Below are 19,136 nucleotides of genomic sequence, written 5' to 3'. Positions count from 1 at the left end.
AGCAATCTGGTTGCTAGGGTCCAAATTACCCTAGCAACCATGCATTGATTTGAATAAGAGACTGGAATATGAATAGGAGAGGAAGCTGAACAGAAAGACGGGTAAAAAAAAGTAGCAATAACAATGAATTGTTGCCTTACAGATGGGGTCAATGACCACCCATCTGAAAGCTGGAAAGAGTCAGAAGAAGAAAGCAAATTAAAAACCTATATATAATAAATAATGAAGACCAACTGAAAAGTTAACTGATGGGGTGAAACACCCCTTTAACAATTTCACAGGGCTTTAAAATGAAAAAAGCAGCACACCAGTGCATTAGAATGTTATTCTTCAGGATTACATTCAGGACAGTATGGAAGTGCACAGACTCTAATGAGGAGGAATATCAACAAGTGTGCCCTAGCTATTTGCAGGCAGGGTAAAATGTAATAAAAGACGTATGTTTGCTTTAGGCATAGTAACCCACAGCAACCAACCAGTTATGTGTTTTCAAAAAGCAGCAAAGGTCACCTAATGTTTATGTCCTATGGGCTGCTATAACATAAAAGCTGTGGTGAAGTTGAAGGACAAAGAAAGTAGAGTCTAAATTGCAACCCCCAGTGACTCTACCTTCCCTTGTCCTTTAAAGATTAAAGGGGTGGTTCACTTTTAGTATGGTATAGAATTGCCAATTCTAAGCAACTTTTCAATTGGTCTTCACTATTTATTTTTTATAGTTTTTAAATTATTTGCCTTTTACTTGTTACTCTTTGCTGCTTTCAAGTGGAGTCACCCCATCTAAAAAACAAATGCTCTGTGAAGCTACAAATGTCTTGTTATTGCTACTTTTTAATACTCATCTTTCTATTCAGCCCCTCTACTACTTATATTCTAATCTCTTAATCAAATCAATGAATGGTTGCTAGGATAATTTGGACCCTGGCAACCACATTGCTGGAGATGGAAATTGGAAACTGGAGAGCTGCTGAATAAAAATCGAAATAGCTCAAAAACTACAAATATTAAAAATGCAAACCAATTGTCTCTCTAACCAAAACTAACCAAAACTCTCTAAATCATGCTAAATGTTAACTCAAAGGTACACAACCCCATTAATGTAAAAAGACTAAATTTAGCAGCTGAGAGCTGTTTCAGGACAGAAAAACACACAGATTAATATGCAGATTAAATCAGGTTTTCCTTGCACACAGTGAAATTGTTAGGAACAGTTCAGTGTTAAAATAAAAACTGGTAAATAGATATGCTGTGCAAAATAATGTATAAAGGCTGGAGTTACTGGGTGTCTAACATAATAGCCAGAACACTTCTTCCTGCTTTTCAGCTCTCTAACTGTGAGTTAGTCAGCGACTTGAATGGGGGCCACATGGGACATAACTGTTCAGTGACTTTGCAATTGATCCTTAGCATGCAGCTTCAGATTCAAATGCAAACAGTTATTACCCATGTGGCCTCCCCTCAAGCCACTGATTGGTTTCTGGTGGAAACCAAGAGAGCTGCAAAGCAGGAAGTAGTGTTCTAGTTATTATGTTAGACATCCAGTCACTCCAGCCTTTATACGTTACATTTTTGGCTAACTTACTATATTGAAAATGTTTTCTATTTTGCATAACCTATTTATTTACCCGATTTGTTTAAGCTTCAAATGGAGACTCTATGGTTTGTCCTGCCTATGAATAAAAGAAAAAGTGAATCCAGAGATAGAAACACCTGGAGTGTGAAATCTGTCGAGCTACAACTCCCAGCATCTCTGTAAGGTATACACACCATATACTTGCATGAATTCAAATTACCTCATGTATGGGTCGACACTTAAGAACTCAGATTCGAGTAGCACCTCTAAAAATAAAGTAAAATTTAAAGACAGCAGTTAAATCTCTGCTTCACAATCAAAATATATACAGTATATATATATATATATATATATATATATATATATATATATATATATATATATATTTATTTGTAAATTCTAGTGTATTATAGTTTTTTAATAAAATACATGCCATAGTGTAGTCTCCAACTAGTGGCTCACGAGCAACATCACCAAATCTATTGGCTGTTACTCCCAGTGGCCTCAAAGAAGGAGCATATTTTTGAATTGCGGACTTAGAAGGAAGTTTTATTTGCATAGAAACCAGGTACACTGCCAAACAACTGCCTTTAGACAGCCATTCCATGTAGGGGCTACCTCATAGCCAATCACAGCTCTTATTTTCTACCTTGCGTTGCTAACCAACTCTTTTCACCCATTGAATGTGGCTCACGGGTAAAAAAGGTAGGGGACCCCTGCCATAGTGACATGCAGTATAGTTCAGTGTCTTCATCATCCAATTCAAATAATCTTATGTTTCCACATGGGAATTTATTCTGGCCTTTACTACTACTTTTTATGCCCCCATGTGACTCCATCAAAAGGCTACCACTGATGACAAACATTGCTGTATCAGCCATTCGTATATTTCGTAGTTACCATTACCAGAATGTCTGGGGCATCAAGTAAATATTTATACTAAATATTTCTCAAGCTGACCTAAGTTGTTTTTTTTTGTTGGTACTGTATGAAGGAAAGCAAAAAGGCATTCTCTTCTTCTCACTATTCTCTCGTCCTTAACTGGACTTCAGGCTGTGCCCCCCCCCCAATCAAGCATTCTGGATAACAGGTCCCATAGTTGTACTATGACCTTCTTTGAAAGCATTCAGAAAAAAAAGTTAAATGGTATTTACAAATCTTTGTTAGCACCTGGGTTATAGGCAAACCTACTAGAAGACCACTGATTAAGCAGGCCTTACCACCATCTTTTAGGGTTGGCAACTCTTTCTCTATCAACTTAAAATCTTCAGCTTTTGGTGCACCCTCAAAATGCCTCACCATGGTCCATGACTTAGTTACCACCATTGTTATTATCTGCAAAAACAACAGAAAGTTAAAGAACGACACACTTCATTTTGTTTTATCCAAGTATGTTATATAAGTAATAAAATTTACAGTAATAGCCGTGCTATTTTTCACAGATGTCAGTAAGGTCTTTGTAGACTCTGCTGAATTTGTGATGTTTCCCTGCTCAAAGCAACTTTAAGGCCTTAAGTACATCCCCAATGAATATATGACAGCAAAGGCTTGCTGGTGCACTTTGATCTAGTTTCTTGCTAGTATCTTATCTAGCTTTTCAGATAAGTGTGACATCACACTGTGTACCCTGAATATTTATTTTCTGCATTGTATAAATTAAAGTATTTGCGAGTGTTGTCATATTGCATGCTTGCCTTCAATAAATTCAGCAGCAGTATCTAGTTTATAAACAGACAAGGGCCGGAACTAGGGGTAGGAAGAAGAGGCACCTGCCTCTGTGACATCATGGCTCATGGCTGCACACTGGGGGAGCGAGATGGGAAATGGCTGGACGGATCTGCCAGTTTCCTGGTACAATGAAACAATTTTTTTTAAATGATGTGACACAAAATTCTGTAGCCCTACATGCCATGCTCATGTATAGGGTTGCCATCTTTACCCCAACTAACTCCGGGCTGGGAGGCAGTGCCGCAATGTAGCAGGGGTGGGCTGTGATGTCAGGGATGGGGCTATGAAATGTCAATCAGTGATTGGCTGATCAGTCTCAGGAATACTGCCTGGTTTTCCTATTTGGAAACTGGGCAGGCATTCCTTCAAAAAGCCGGGCTGTTTGGGTCAAAACCGGATACTACTCATGTATGATGTCGTTTATATGATTGAAAATAACCCCTACTTATAAATGGTCATGCCAGCATTTTAAAAAATGTGCATGTCCATTTATCGGGGAACAAAACTCTGGAGCAAAAGTAGCAAAATCTTATAATCCAAGTGTTTTATTATTTGATCACACTACATAAAGTGAATATACTGCAAATTTGCAGTTCTGGGAGTGAGGAGTCATGGTACAAAATGAAACAACACTTTTGCCATTATCTGCCATCAAACAGCTCTTGCAAAAGCCACATGCAGATTGGCAAATTTGGCATTCATGTTTGCGCGGTAAGAACATACAAAGTAAAAAACCAAATAGTTTAGGTACATCATTCACAGGTGGTGTTAAGGGCTGTACCAAAAAGGGCAGGAGTATAGGTGTGCATGTGTCACACATTTACTTCAGAGATCAAAAGATCACATGCAGCAGGTGATGAATAAGTTAGTTTTCTCAGCAACATCACCACAGTGTAATTTCCCTCCCCGTATGCCTACCATTCAGAAACCAGCATTGCTTTACCTACTAGAAGGATATTACTCCTCTGCTTCTGGGCCTGGTCTGTAGTAGAAGCACAATCTGAAGCCTCTGCTTTTAAAATGCAGGGACCTTTGTACAGCCACACAGTGTAACAGCCAATCTGCCCACTTCCCCATCCCACTCAGATCCCGCCCCTCAGCTCCCTTCAGCGACCATTGCATGAAAGAAGAGACTGGCTGCTCTTTCTTCACTGCCTGCTGTACTCTCTATCATGGCTATCTGCGGACTTTATCATTTAGCTGTAATTCATTAAGCTGCACTACAAACCACGCCATCCACCAAAAGCCTGACTGGGTGGATACCTTTGATTTGTTAACTGTTGAATGCAATATAACACACCAACAGTAAAATAGCAGCTATCCCCTGACTGGAAGGTATTCATGTTACATAAAACAAATGCACTATAGCACTGTTCAAACTAGCTGGTTGGTTGTATTTTGCTACTTTGACCACACCCCTTTCTGTGGCCACACCCCCTAATTACCATGTTTGTTTTACAAAATTTGGCAGGTTATGAAAGTTTGAAAATATTTCTCCTTATCTAAACTGTGTTTTGTTACAAAGTATCTTATTTGCACCTGTTTAGCTGTTCTGGGCTCTCTGCTAAAAGCCAATTAAGTTTGTTTCTTTTTCTGGCTGTTCAGTGCATAGAAAAGAGGTACTTTCCAGTACAAATGAGGGACTGCGGGTTGAGCTGTCAAAAGAGGGACTGTCCCTCCGAAAAAGGGCCAGTTGGGAGGTATGAGAATCATGCAAAAATACCTCACAGGGTACAGAGGGGCTACAGGGAGACAGAATAATAAAATGCAAAACCACAAGGGGAACAAAGTGTGGCATTGGGTAGACTAATATATAGCTGAGGCAGAGAACTCCTTGAAATGCTGCACATAGAAACACTGTAGATTATAATGAATAATGCACCCCCGCAGGCCGAGTGCTTTTATACAGGTCACGTAACTCCTCGGTGACTTTTAATATCTTTATAAATTACAGTAGGGGGTGCATTATTCATTATAATCTACAGCCAGCACAAAACGTGAGTACGTAACGCATTTTAGGACATCCTGCAGCGAAATCCCTATCCTTCATGTGATGTCCTATGACTTCAGAGTGGCGCATCGGTTGCTTTTACCGTCAGTCATCGTCCAAATCTGCAATCACACCTCCGTCCTCTACCCTCCCTTCTCAGCCGTCAGTCATACGAACTCATATGAAATATAGCAACGAGTCAACTATTTCATTCTTTATCTTATTTTACTAGGTAGTATGGCCTTACTGATATAAGACTGAAATAACCCAGTTTGTATTTTCACCAGTGATTAGGAATAGGGATGTAGCGAACGTCGGAAAAAAAGTTCGCGAACATATTCGCGAACTTGCGCAAAAATGCGAGCGGTTCGCGAACGGTTCGCGAACCCCATAGACTTCAATGGGAAGGCGAACTTTAACATCTAGAAAAGACATTTCTGGCCAGAAAAATGATTTTAAAGTTGTTTAAAGGGTGCAACGACCTGGACAGTGGCATGCCAGAGGGGGATCAAGGCAAAAATGTATCTGAAAAATCTGCCTGTGTGTGCTTGGAAGAGATAGTGTAGGGGGAGAGCTGTTAGTGATTTCAGGGACAGATGATAGTAAGTTTGCTGGCTAGTAATCTGCTTGATACTGCTCTGTATTGGAGGGACAGAAGTCTGCAGGGATTTGAGGGACATTTTAGCTTAGGTAGCTTTGCTGGCTAGTAATCTACTGTTCTCTTTAAACAACTGCCATACGTTGACCTTGTAGGCATTGTTTGCCCAGTTTTTTTGGACGCAGCCACTGAAGCACAGTTGCCATAAAAAATATGCCATATAAATGCTGAAAATAGTAATTTTTCGCCATACGTTGACCTTGTAGACATTGTTTGCCCAGTTTTTTTGGTTGCAGCCACTGAAGCACAGTTGCCAGAAAAAATATGCCATATAAATGCTGAAAATAGTCATTTTTTGCCATACGTTTGACCTTGTAGGCATTGTTTGCCCAGTTTTTTTGGTCGCAGCCACTGAAGCACAGTTGCCAGAAAAAATATGCCATATAAATGCTGAAAATAGTAATTTTTTGCCATATACGTTGAGTCAACGTATGGCAAAAAATGACTATTTTCAGCATTTATATGGCATATTTTTTCTGGCCTCTCAGTGGCTGCGGCCAAAAAAACTGGGCAAACAATGCCTACAAGGTCAACGTCGTTGACCTTGTAGGCATTGTTTGCCCAGTTTTTTTGGCCGCAGCCACTGAAGCACAGAGGCCAGAAAAAATATGCCATATAAATGCTGAAAATAGTCATTTTTTTGGTCGCAGCCACTGAAGCACAGTTGCCAGAAAAATTATGCCATATAAATGCTGAAAATATGCATTTTTTTGGTTGCAGCCACTGAAGCACAGAGGCCAGAAAAATTATGCCATATAAATGCTGAAAATATAAATTTTTTTGGTTGCAGCCACTGAAGCACAGAGGCCAGAAAAATTATGCCATATAAATGCAGAAAATATGCATTTTTTGGTCGCAGCCACTGAAGCACAGTTGCCAGAAAAATTATGCCATATAAATGCTGAAAATATAAATTTTTTGGTTGCAGCCACTGAAGCACAGAGGCCAGAAAAATTATGCCATATAAATGCTGAAAATATGCATTTTTTTGGTCGCAGCCACTGAAGCACAGTTGCCAGAAAAATTATGCCATATAAATGCTGAAAATATAAATTTTTTTGGTTGCAGCCACTGAAGCACAGAGGCCAGAAAAATTATGCCATATAAATGCTGAAAATATGCATTTTTTTGGTTGCAGCCACTGAAGCACAGAGGCCAGAAAAATTATGCCATATAAATGCAGAAAATATGCATTTTTTTTGGACGCAGCCACTGAAGCACAGTTGCCAGAAAAAATATGCCATATAAATGCTGAAAATAGTCATTTTTTGCCATACGTTGACCTTGTAGACATTGTTTGCCCAGTTTTTTTGGTTGCAGCCACTGAAGCACAGAGGCCAGAAAAAATTAAACCAGTAGGGTTTGCACCCTAGTTTGTAACGGTGGCGGAGGGAGGAGGAGGACGCTAAAGGACAGCTGTGTGTGGAGTCATGAGGCTTGAAGAGAAGGACAGCTGCATAGAAGTCAGAACAAGTCTTCCGGCGTGCAGTAACCCTCCGAGATCCACCCCTCATTCATTTTAATAAAGGTCAGGTAATCGACACTTTTGTGACCTAGGCGAGTTCTCTTCTCAGTTACAATCCCTCCTGCTGCACTGAAGGTCCTTTCTGAGAGCACACTTGAGGCTGGGCAAGACAAGAGGTTCATGGCAAATTGTGACAGCTCTGGCCACAGATCAAGCCTGCGCACCCAGTAGTCCAGGGGTTCATCGCTCCTCAGAGTGTCGATATCTGCAGTTAATGCCAGGTAGTCCGCTACCTGCCGGTCGAGGCGTTCTTTGAGGGTGGATCCAGAAGGGTTGTGGCGCTGCCTTGGACAGAAAAACATTTGCATGTCTGACGTTACAGACTGGCCAAAGGGCTTTGTCCTTGCAGGTGTGCTCGTGGCAGGATTACTGGCACCTCTGCCCCTGGAATGTTGATGAGTTCCTGAAGTGACATCACCCTTAAAAGCATTGTACAACATGTTTTGCAGGCTGGTTTGTAAATGCCGCATCTTTTCGGACTTGTGGTATGTTGGTAACATTTCTGACACTTTATGCTTGTACCGAGGGTCTAGTAGCGTTGCGACCCAGTACAGGTCCTTCTCCTTAAGCCTCTTGATACGGGGGTCCTTCAACAGGCATGACAGCATGAAAGACCCCATTCTCACAAGGTTGGATGCAGAGCTATCCATCTCCGCTTCCTCATTATCAAGGACTGCATCATCCACGGTCTCCTCCCCCAGCCACGTACAAGACCAGGGGTCCCCAAAAGGTCACCACTAGCCCCCTGGGAAGCCTGCTCCTGTTGGTCCTCCTCCTCCTCCTCCACAAAGCCACCTTCCTCCTCTGACTCCACTTCTGGCACCTCTCCCTGCGTTGCAGCAGGTGCCTGGGTTCGTTCTGGTGATTCCGACCAGAAATCGTGCGCTTCCAGCTCCTCGTCACGCTGGTCTACAGCCTCATCTGTCACTCGTCGCACGGCACGCTCCAGGAAGAAAGCGAAGGGTATTAGGTCGCTGATGGTGCCTTCGGTGCGACTGACCATATTTGTCACCTCTTCAAAAGGTCGCATGAGCCTGCAGGCATCGCGCATAAGCACCCAGTAACGGGGGAAAAAAATCCCCAGCTGTGCAGATCCAGTCCTACCACCCAGTTCAAAAAGGTACTCGTTGACGGCCCTTTGTTGTTGCAGCAGACGTTCCAACATAAGGAGCGTTGAATTCCAGCGAGTCTGGCTGTCAGAAATCAAACGCCTGACTGGCATGTTGTAGCGCTGCTGAATGTCAGCAAGGCGTGCCATGGCTGTGTAGGAACGTCTGAAATGGGCCGACACCTTTCTGGACTGGGTGAGAACGTCCTGGAATCCTGGGTACTTGGAGACAAAACGTTGGACTATTAAATTTAACACATGTGCCATGCAGGGCACATGTGTTAAATTGCCTAGTCTCAACGCTGCCAACAGATTGCTTCCATTGTCACACACCACTTTTCCGATCTGCAGTTGGTGTGGGGTCAGCCACCGATCGGCCTGTGACTGCAGAGATGACAGGAGTACAGATCCGGTATGGTTTTTGCTTTCCAGGCACGTCATCCCCAAGACAGCGTGACAACGGCGTACCTGGCACGTCGAATAGCCTAGGGGGAGCTGGGGGTGCACAGGTGTGGAGGAGGAGAAGGAGGACCCAGCAGCAGAGTAAGAAGAAGAAGAAGACGAGGTAGAGAGCGATGGAGGAGTAGAGGTGGTGGCAGAACCGCGTGCAATCCGTGGCGGTGACACCAACTCCACTGTTGTTGTTGAGCTACCCATTCCCTGCTTCCCAGCCATTACCAAGTTCACCCAGTGGGCAGTGTAGGTGACATACCTGCCCTGACCATGCTTGGAGGACCATGCGTCAGTAGTCATATGGACCTTTGGCCCAACACTAAGTGACAGAGATGCGGTAACTTGGCTCTGCACATGTTGGTACAGGTGTGGTATTCCCTTTTTAGAAAAAAAATTGCGGCTGGGTACCTTCCACTGCGGTGTCCCAATTGCTACAAATTTGCGGAAGGCCTCAGAGTCCACCAGCTGGTATGGTAAAAGCTGGCGGGCTAAGAGTGCAGACAAGCCAGCTGTCAGACGCCGGGCAAGGGGGTGACAGTCAGACATTGGCTTCTTACGCTCAAACATGGCCTTCACAGAAACTTGGCTGGTGGCAGATGACTGGGAATGGGAACAGGTGGTCAAGGTGGAAGGCGGAGTGGAGGGTGGTTCAGACGGGTCAAGGAGAGCAGAGGTAGAGCAGTAAGATGCTGGACCAGAAGGAGTGTGGCTTTTAGTTTGCCTGTTGCCTTTGAGGTGTTGCTCCCAAAGTGCTTTGTGCTTGCCGCTCATGTGCCTTTGCATAGAAGTTGTACCTATGTGGCTGTTGGGCTTACCAAGGCTCAGTTTCTGACTGCACTCATTGCAAATTACAATGCTTTTGTCAGAGGCACACACATTAAAAAAATCCCACACTGCTGACTTTTTGGAAGTGTGCGATCTGGCGGTAACAGTAGAAGTTGGCGGCATTGGCGGCAATGGCGGGTGCGTTGGCCGGCTGAACACAGGTGCCGATACATGTTGTTGCCCTACTGATCCCTGCGGGCTGTCCTCCCTGCTTCTTCTAAGTCTTATTCTCCTACTGCCTCTCTGACTCTCCGTCTCTCCATCTGAACTACCCTCCTCTTGCTCTCTTCTACTAGGCACCCACAAAACATCAATCTCCTCATCATCATTCTCCTCAGATGCATCAATTTCTTCTGACACATCACAGAAGGAAGCAGCAGCGGGGACCTCCTCCTCATCACTCATTATGTCCATCTCTATCGTGTTCTCTGCCAGAATTAAATCTGGTGTAAGGTCCTCATCTCCTTCATCTTCTTCTGGCAATAATGGTTGCGCATTACTCAGTTCAAGAAACTCATGGGAAAATAACTCCTCTGACCCCAGTGAAGAAGGGGCACCGGTGGTGGAGGAAGTGTTACGTGGGGTGGCCATAGCAGTGGAGGATGAGGAGGATGTTGTGGTAAAGTTAGAAACGGTAGAGGATGGGGTGTGCTGTGTAAGCCAGTCAACTACCTCTTCAGCATTTTGGGAGTTCAGGGTCATTGGCTTTTTAAAACTGGGCAATTTGCTAGGGCCACAGGATTGCATAGCAGCACGGCCCCTAGCACAGCCTCTGCGTGGCGGCCTGCCTTTGCCTGGCATTATTTTTAAAAAAACAACAACAACAACAAAAACTCAGTTGGTTTTTCTGGAAACGATAATACACACAGCTAGATGGCGGGTTGAAGAAAACAGTGTGCAAATAATGCCTACAAGGTCAACGTATACACTACTACAGCGGTGGATACGGATTACGTAAAATATATGAATGCTGCTTGAAAAAAAGTAACTCAAGTGTTTTTTCTGGAGACGGTAATATTATGGATATTTAGACAGAATGTGAACAAGGTCACACAGCTAGATGGCGGGTTGAAGAAAACAGTGTGCAAATAATGCCTACAAGGTCAACGTATACACTACTACAGCGGTGGATACGGATTACGTAAAATATATGAATGCTGCTTGAAAAAAGTCACTCCGGTGTTTTTCTGGAGACGGTAATATTATGGATATTTAGACAGAATGTGAACAAGGTCACACAGCTAGATGGCGGGTTGAAGAAAACAGTGTGCAAATAATGCCTACAAGGTCAACGTATACACTACTACAGCGGTGGATACGGATTACGTAAAATATATTATGGCTGCTTGAAAAAGTCACTCCGGTGTTTTTTCTGGAGACGGTAATATTATGGATATTTAGACAGAATGTGAACAAGGTCACACAGCTAGATGGCGGGTTGAAGAAAACAGTGTGCAAATAATGCCTACAAGGTCAACGTATACACTACTACAGCGGTGGATACGGATTACGTAAAATATATTATGGCTGCTTGAAAAAAGTCACTCCGGTGTTTTTTCTGGAGACGGTAATATTATGGATATTTAGACAGAATGTGAACAAGGTCACACAGCTAGATGGCGGGTTGAAGAAAACAGTGTGCAAATAATGCCTACAAGGTCAACGTATACACTACTACAGCGGTGGATACGGATTACGTAAAATATATTATGGCTGCTTGAAAAAAGTCACTCCGGTGTTTTTTCTGGAGACGGTAATATTATGGATATTTAGACAGAATGTGAACAAGGTCACACAGCTAGATGGCGGGTTGAAGAAAACAGTGTGCAAATAATGCCTACAAGGTCAACGTATACACTACTACAGCGGTGGATACGGATTACGTAAAATATATGAATGCTGCTTGAAAAAAAGTAACTCAAGTGGTTTTTCTAGAGACGATAATATTATCAATATTTAGACAAAATGTGAACAAGCTCACACAGCTAGATGGCGGGTTGAAGAAAACAGTGTGCAAATAATGCCTACAAGGTCAACGTATACACTACTACAGCGGTGGATACGGATTACGTAAAATATATGAATGCTGCTTGAAAAAAGTCACTCCGGTGTTTTTTTCTGGAGACGGTAATATTATGGATATTTAGACAGAATGTGAACAAGGTCACACAGCTAGATGGCGGGTTGAAGAAAACAGTGTGCAAATAATGCCTACAAGGTCAACGTATACACTACTACAGCGGTGGATACGGATTACGTAAAATATATTATGGCTGCTTGAAAAAAGTCACTCCGGTGTTTTTTCTGGAGACGGTAATATTATGGATATTTAGACAGAATGTGAACAAGGTCACACAGCTAGATGGCGGGTTGAAGAAAACAGTGTGCAAATAATGCCTACAAGGTCAACGTATACACTACTACAGCGGTGGATACGGATTACGTAAAATATATTATGGCTGCTTGAAAAAAGTCACTCCGGTGTTTTTTCTGGAGACGGTAATATTATGGATATTTAGACAGAATGTGAACAAGGTCACACAGCTAGATGGCGGGTTGAAGAAAACAGTGTGCAAATAATGCCTTACAAGGTCAACGTATACACTACTACAGCGGTGGATACGGATTACGTAAAATATATTATGGCTGCTTGAAAAAAGTCACTCCGGTGTTTTTTCTGGAGACGGTAATATTATGGATATTTAGACAGAATGTGAACAAGGTCACACAGCTAGATGGCGGGTTGAAGAAAACAGTGTGCAAATAATGCCTACAAGGTCAACGTATACACTACTACAGCGGTGGATACGGATTACGTAAAATATATTATGGCTGCTTGAAAAAAGTCACTCCGGTGTTTTTTCTGGAGACGGTAATATTATGGATATTTAGACAGAATGTGAACAAGGTCACACAGCTAGATGGCGGGTTGAAGAAAACAGTGTGCAAATAATGCCTACAAGGTCAACGTATACACTACTACAGCGGTGGATACGGATTACGTAAAATATATGAATGCTGCTTGAAAAAAGTCACTCCGGTGTTTTTTCTGGAGACGGTAATATTATGGATATTTAGACAGAATGTGAACAAGGTCACACAGCTAGATGGCGGGTTGAAGAAAACAGTGTGCAAATAATGCCTACAAGGTCAACGTATACACTACTACAGCGGTGGATACGGATTACGTAAAATATATTATGGCTGCTTGAAAAAAGTCACTCCGGTGTTTTTTCTGGAGACGGTAATATTATGGATATTTAGACAGAATGTGAACAAGGTCACACAGCTAGATGGCGGGTTGAAGAAAACAGTGTGCAAATAATGCCTACAAGGTCAACGTATACACTACTACAGCGGTGGATACGGATTACGTAAAATATATTATGGCTGCTTGAAAAAAGTCACTCCGGTGTTTTTTCTGGAGACGGTAATATTATGGATATTTAGACAGAATGTGAACAAGGTCACACAGCTAGATGGCGGGTTGAAGAAAACAGTGTGCAAATAATGCCTACAAGGTCAACGTATACACTACTACAGCGGTGGATACGGATTACGTAAAATATATTATGGCTGCTTGAAAAAAGTCACTCCGGTGTTTTTTCTGGAGACGGTAATATTATGGATATTTAGACAGAATGTGAACAAGGTCACACAGCTAGATGGCGGGTTGAAGAAAACAGTGTGCAAATAATGCCTACAGGGCAAATAATGCCTAAAAAGGTCAACTTATACACTACTACAGCGGTAGTAAAATAAAAAAAAGTAAAATAAAAAAAAAATGAATATTAAAAAAAAAAAATTAAAGTTGGTGCTGCTGAACTACTAGGAGCAGCAGATTAGCACACCAGTCCCACTCCCCAACACTGCTAGACTAATAGCACTGGGCTCTTATAGTAGTAGTAGTAGTAGTAGTAAAAACAACAAAAAAATAAATAAAAGCAGTCCTTACAAGGACTACTGTTATTGCAGCAGTCAGCAGATGAGATCAGAAGCAGGACAGCTGCCCACTGCAGCTACATACAGAGCACTGCAGTAGAAGGTAGATTACTAGCCAGCAAAGCTACCTAAGCTTAAATGTCCCTCAAACCCCTGCAGACTTCTGTCCCTCCAATAACAGAGCAGTATCAAAACGATTACTAGCCAGCAAACTTTCAACTGTCCCTGAAATCACTAACAGGCAGCAGCTCTCTCCCTACACTATCTCTTCAGCACACACAGGCAGAGTGAAAAAACGCTGCAGGGCTTCGGTTTTTATAGGGAAGGGGAGTGGTCCAGGGGAGAGCTTCCTGATTGGCTGCCATGTACCTGCTGGTCTGGGGTGAGAGGGCAAAAAAAAGCGCCAACAATGGCGAACCCAAAATGGCGAACGTCGCGCGACGTTCGCGAACTTCCGGCGAGCGCGAACACCCGATGTTCGCGGCGAACAAGTTCGCCGGCGAACAGTTCGCGACATCTCTAATTAGGAACGTACATTCATGAAATACATAACAAGCTCCAACATATATCTTCACTAATAAAACCAGTGCTTTTAGTATAAATAGAATGCCCAACACTTGTGACATATTTTGAAATAGATAAGAGCAGTGTAAAATGCTGTGTTAGCCCTGGGAAGATGGTAATGTAAAAAAATCTTATTTAGATAAACCACTGTCCTTTTCCAGGCAAATATTGAGTGCCAAAAGGTGCAGAAACAACTTACTGAAAAATTCTAAGCTGTATGGAGAGGCACAGTCATGCCGAGTACCACCAATAAGGCAGTCAAACCTGGACTAGTCTGATTAAACCATACAATTTGGCTAGTTGAATAAAAACCTTGTTCAGATTTCAAGAGAATGACTCCTTGAGTGTTCTTTTTGGACAGTTGGGTTGTGATCTATTAGTATTGTGCCATGGAACTGCAACTCCAGGGGCAAGGAGCAAATGTCAGGTAATTTAGCCAAATTGACTAAAACTACAAGGTCAAATTGCTTCATATATGACTATTTCCTGCAATATCTTTGCAGTCTACCTATATTTCAGTGGGAGTCCTTAGAGTATGTCCTTGTCACTAAATACAATATTTCATATAAACTGAAAGACTTATCAGAATAATTACTTTCAAACTACACACCCCACAGGTAGGATACATTATTATAATCTATGACATGTCCATATCATAAAGCTGTTACACCTATTACAGAAGTGGATAATTCTGCCTGTGCAAGTATATACTCACTTAGGCATTCCTATTGTCCCAAGAACCTGTGATTTGGGAATGTGGGCAGGCCAGTTGGTGTTAACTCTTTGTCATTAGAAATGGAAGAAGTCCAGCCAGCATTTGAGAGTACAAAACTGCCAAGCACCAACTTGAAACACAAACACAATTTTTACTTTCCAAAACCCTCCAAGTAAAAAGTAACTTAATTATACTGTATGAAGTAGACTCAAAAAATTAATGCAAAACACAAAATGTTTTTACCAATAATGCAGAGTTCCCCCCCCCCCGAGAATTCTAGCATAATAGCAGGTACCTGCAAAGCAGCATTCACCACAACCTGCAAACAATTTAGTAATGCAGGTACAAATAAACAAATGTTTGTATCTCAGTGGCAAGTTGCATTGGTGTTCCTCTGGCAATGATGCCTGTTATTTCCATTGTGGCAATATTTTCGGTGCCAGATGTATTAGGTGCAAGGTTGCTCTTTGTTTAGGAGAAACATGTACAGTAAATAAGTCCTAGAAATTGCACTTTGCAGGTGTTAATTCCTTGGGTCCCTTTTGTTTCTGCACCCTTTACTCTTTTACATTGCACATTGTTCAGCAAAATGCAATGAATTCTGTTTTAATGCATCAGCTAGTATAGAGGAGTATTTATCACAAGTATTGTTGTGGCATTAACATGCCCAGATTAGCCCACAATCTAGTGTAGTCATAGGCTCTGCAGACCTTTGGTTTGGAGAATAATGCTGCTAGCAACATATTCTTGCCACAGTGGTCACAATTGTAATGGGAATCTGGCTGCATGTGCAACTCCCTTGAGGAATCAATCGTAATACTGGGACTAAAATAAAAAGCCCATCGCTAATACTGTAGAAATAAAAAGGACTGGGAGTAAAAAGCAACGCTGGCAGAAAAAGAATCAAAGCAGCCCACATATAAACTTGCAGATTAGAGCACAGTTTTGATGCTGTCTTAGAACATATTGTAATGAAAACAATATTTTACAGGAAAGCATTATGTGCTCTCTCATTATGTTATAGATATCGATGGTAGTAATAAAATCGATAATATTTTAAAGGGATGCTGATACTGTCACCTAAAGAAATACATTTTATTTAAAATGTCATTTTTTTTCCCAACAATTTCTATGGCCTATCTGGAATAATTTAATGGGGCGTTTTTATTATGTATTAACTACTCAGCCTACATCTCTGAACTTTTCTCCAGGTACTCGCCAAATCACTTTCTACATCCTTTACTGATTTGCTTCTCCACACCTCACTCAATAACACTTCACATCACAATCAAGACTTTACTAGGGCTGCACCTCTTCTCGGGAACTCCCTCCCAGATTACTTCTGACATTTCTCAATCTCTGTAACTTTAAAGGGTACCTGCCACCCAAAGAAATAATTCCAAATCTTCACTTACACTGTGTAAATTAAATACTTGTTTCTTTTCGTCTTAGAATTGCATAATCACAGCAAGCAAGAAGGCACCATTTTGTGGACACTGTTATTAAAGGAAAACTATACCCCCCAACAGGGCCGGACTGGGAGTAAAAAGCAGCCCGGGCAAAAAAAATCAAAGCAGCCCACATGTAAACACACAATGGTTTTATACTCATTCACACATATATTGGGGTAAAAACTGCAAAAATTATGTGCATAAAGAGCTGCCTTTCTCGCTTAACGGTACTTAAAGGAGAAGGAAAGCTACGGAGGCATTTTATTGCCAATAGATTAGCTGCAATAGTGCAAGCTAGAATGCTATACTTATTCTGTAGAATGTTTTACCATACCTGAGTAAAAAGCTCTAGAAACTCTCTGTTTGTTTAGAATAGGAGCTTCAGAATTAATGTGGTGTGACATCACTTCCTGCCTGAGTCTCTCCCTGCTCTGGGCTCAGATTACAGTAGAGAAGGGAGGGGTGGGGGAAGAGGAGCAAACTGAGCATGCTCTTGCCCAGGGCAATGAGGTTTAAGCTGAAGGCAGGAAGTCTGATACAGAAGCCCATGTGTACACAATAGAAGGAAAGAAATGCAGTGTTTCTTTTGACAGGGGACTCAGAGCAGCACTACTTTGGGCGTTTAATGGTGTATTTAGATGGACCTTTCTGATAAGGCTTACTTAGTTTTAACCTTTCCTTCTCCTTTAATGTAAAATATTACAGTCATTAACAAACTATTATTATTACATTATAGTACAGTAACATTTTTTACGAATTTTCGCTAGCGATGTAAACTACGCAAATTCACTAACTTGCGCAGTGTACTGAACGCTACCTTTTACGCTACACTTCCTTCGCCACCTCAGACAGGCGAAGCGCAATAGAGTAGATAGGGATTGTTTCAAAAAAAGTAAATTTTTTTTCTAAGTCCCAAAAAACGCTGGCGTGTTTTCTACATGATGGGTGATAGGCTGAAAAAGATCAAAAAATATTTTTGGGGCTCCCCTTCCTCCCCCCTACATTTCCTGACTCATGGCAACTTACCTAGACAGTGGGCACATGTGTAGGGCAAAATAATTTTTTTATTTGCAGATTTGAAGGTTTTCTAGGCATTTGTAGTGCTGATACGTGTTCCTCCATTGAAATTTGAATTTCGCGCCGTATGCAAATTAGCCTTCGCTAGCGTAACTTCGCTATACATAGCGAATCAACGCTAGCGCAACTTCGCAACCTTACGCTAGCCCTGTGCGCAACTTCGGATTTTAATGAATTTGCGGAGCGCTGGCGAAACTACGCCTGGCGAAGTGCGGCGAAGTTGCGCGCGGCGCAACTTCGCATCTTAGTGAATTTGCCCCTAAGTGCTGTAGTTCCATGAGAATCCAGAACAGTAAATAAGTAATCACCTAAAGGACACAGTGCCAGTTCCAGCAGTTTAACACATGTATGATTCCCAGCCGAGTGGGTGGCAAAATGTTCAAATGTGATTTTTAATAGACACAGTAATGTTCTGATTCACTATTCAGCCCACCCAAGCCCCACACCCTTTTCGTTGTATTGCCAACTTGTAATTTTCAGTACTCTGAGAAATGCCCCAGCAAGTCCCTTCCCTCACCCTTTTCACTCACTGTGTGAAGCAGTGAAACAGACCTTTCTGCAGTCGTGCTGTTTGCCCTAAGCATACCCCCCACCCTGAAAGTATACCAATCCTTAACTGCAACTGTCTTTTATTATCAGTACAGAAACTGTCCTTGTACTTCTAACTGATCAATCATTGGCACTAGGATTGGATCATCTATTGTGGCCTGTGGAGAACCATCGTATTACAGACAGAACAAATCAATAGAAGAATCGCCAGTTTAATGTCATTAAATTAAATGTGAAGCAGTGAAACAGACCTTCTGCAGCCGTGCTGTCTCCTGTACTTCTCCTAATAATCAGCTCTCTGCTGGCAGGCTGCAAACAGCAGACCGTTTCTAATTGATGCTCACTCTGCAATCCACTGATCATGTCTGCTGTCTGCAGCCTGCAGACTTGCCAGCAGAGAGCGGATTATTAGGAGAAATACAACAGGAGACAGCACGGCTGCAGAGAGGTCTGTTTCACTGCTCCACACAGTCAGGGAAAAGGGCGAGGGAAGGGGACTTGCATCAGTGACTCCCGGACAGCAGATCAGGAGCGCCCCGGCCCACTTAGCTAGAAACAGAGCGGCCCCCTCGGGCAATTGCCCGTATGGGCACATGGTCAGTCCGGGCCTGCCCCCCAAACAATGTAGGTCTCTATTAAAATATACTGAGTAAAACAGCTCATGTGTAAAACCCTGGTTCATGTAAATGAACCATTATCATAATAATATACTTTTTTAGTAGTATGTGCGATTGGGTAATCATAAATAGAAAATTGCCATTTTAAAAAAAAAAGGGCCGCCCCCTGAGATCGTAAGATTCACTGTGCACACATACAAACCACATGTAAGGTCACATGAGCCAATTAACAGACAGAGATCTGCCTTTTGCTTCCACACTTCTTCCTGTTACAGTTAGTGTTGTAGTATTTCTGGTCAGGTGATCTCTGAGGCAGCACAGATAGAGTCACAAAATGGTGGTTCAAGGCAAGAGATGTAAAAGG

The 19,136-nt window shown here is 42.2% G+C and overlaps 1 protein-coding gene and 1 long non-coding RNA gene across 3 annotated transcripts in view; one reads left to right on the top strand and one right to left on the bottom strand.

Moving 5' to 3' along the window:
* Positions 1-19,136, top strand: part of LOC121397645 (vomeronasal type-2 receptor 26-like) — a 31,732-nt gene that overhangs the window by 4,735 nt on the left and 7,861 nt on the right. The gene's annotated exons all lie outside the window — the stretch shown is intronic.
* On the bottom strand, positions 1,599-18,396 carry LOC121397556. 2 transcript variants are annotated; one of them, XR_005963753.1, is made up of 3 exons: positions 18,159-18,396; positions 2,791-2,905; positions 1,599-1,836 (listed from the first exon to the last, which is right to left on the bottom strand). It is a non-coding gene; the product is annotated as an uncharacterized LOC121397556 (long non-coding RNA). The 2 variants fall into 2 exon arrangements; XR_005963752.1 differs by lacking the exon at positions 18,159-18,396 and adding an exon at positions 4,242-4,680 and having other exon boundaries at positions 1,601-1,836.

The sequence above is a fragment of the Xenopus laevis genome, chromosome 8S, assembly GCF_017654675.1.
Source record: "Xenopus laevis strain J_2021 chromosome 8S, Xenopus_laevis_v10.1, whole genome shotgun sequence".
In the NCBI taxonomy this organism is placed as follows: Eukaryota; Metazoa; Chordata; class Amphibia; order Anura; family Pipidae; genus Xenopus; species Xenopus laevis.
Note: the sequence above shows the minus strand (reverse complement) of the source record. Positions and strands in the feature narration are given on the sequence as shown.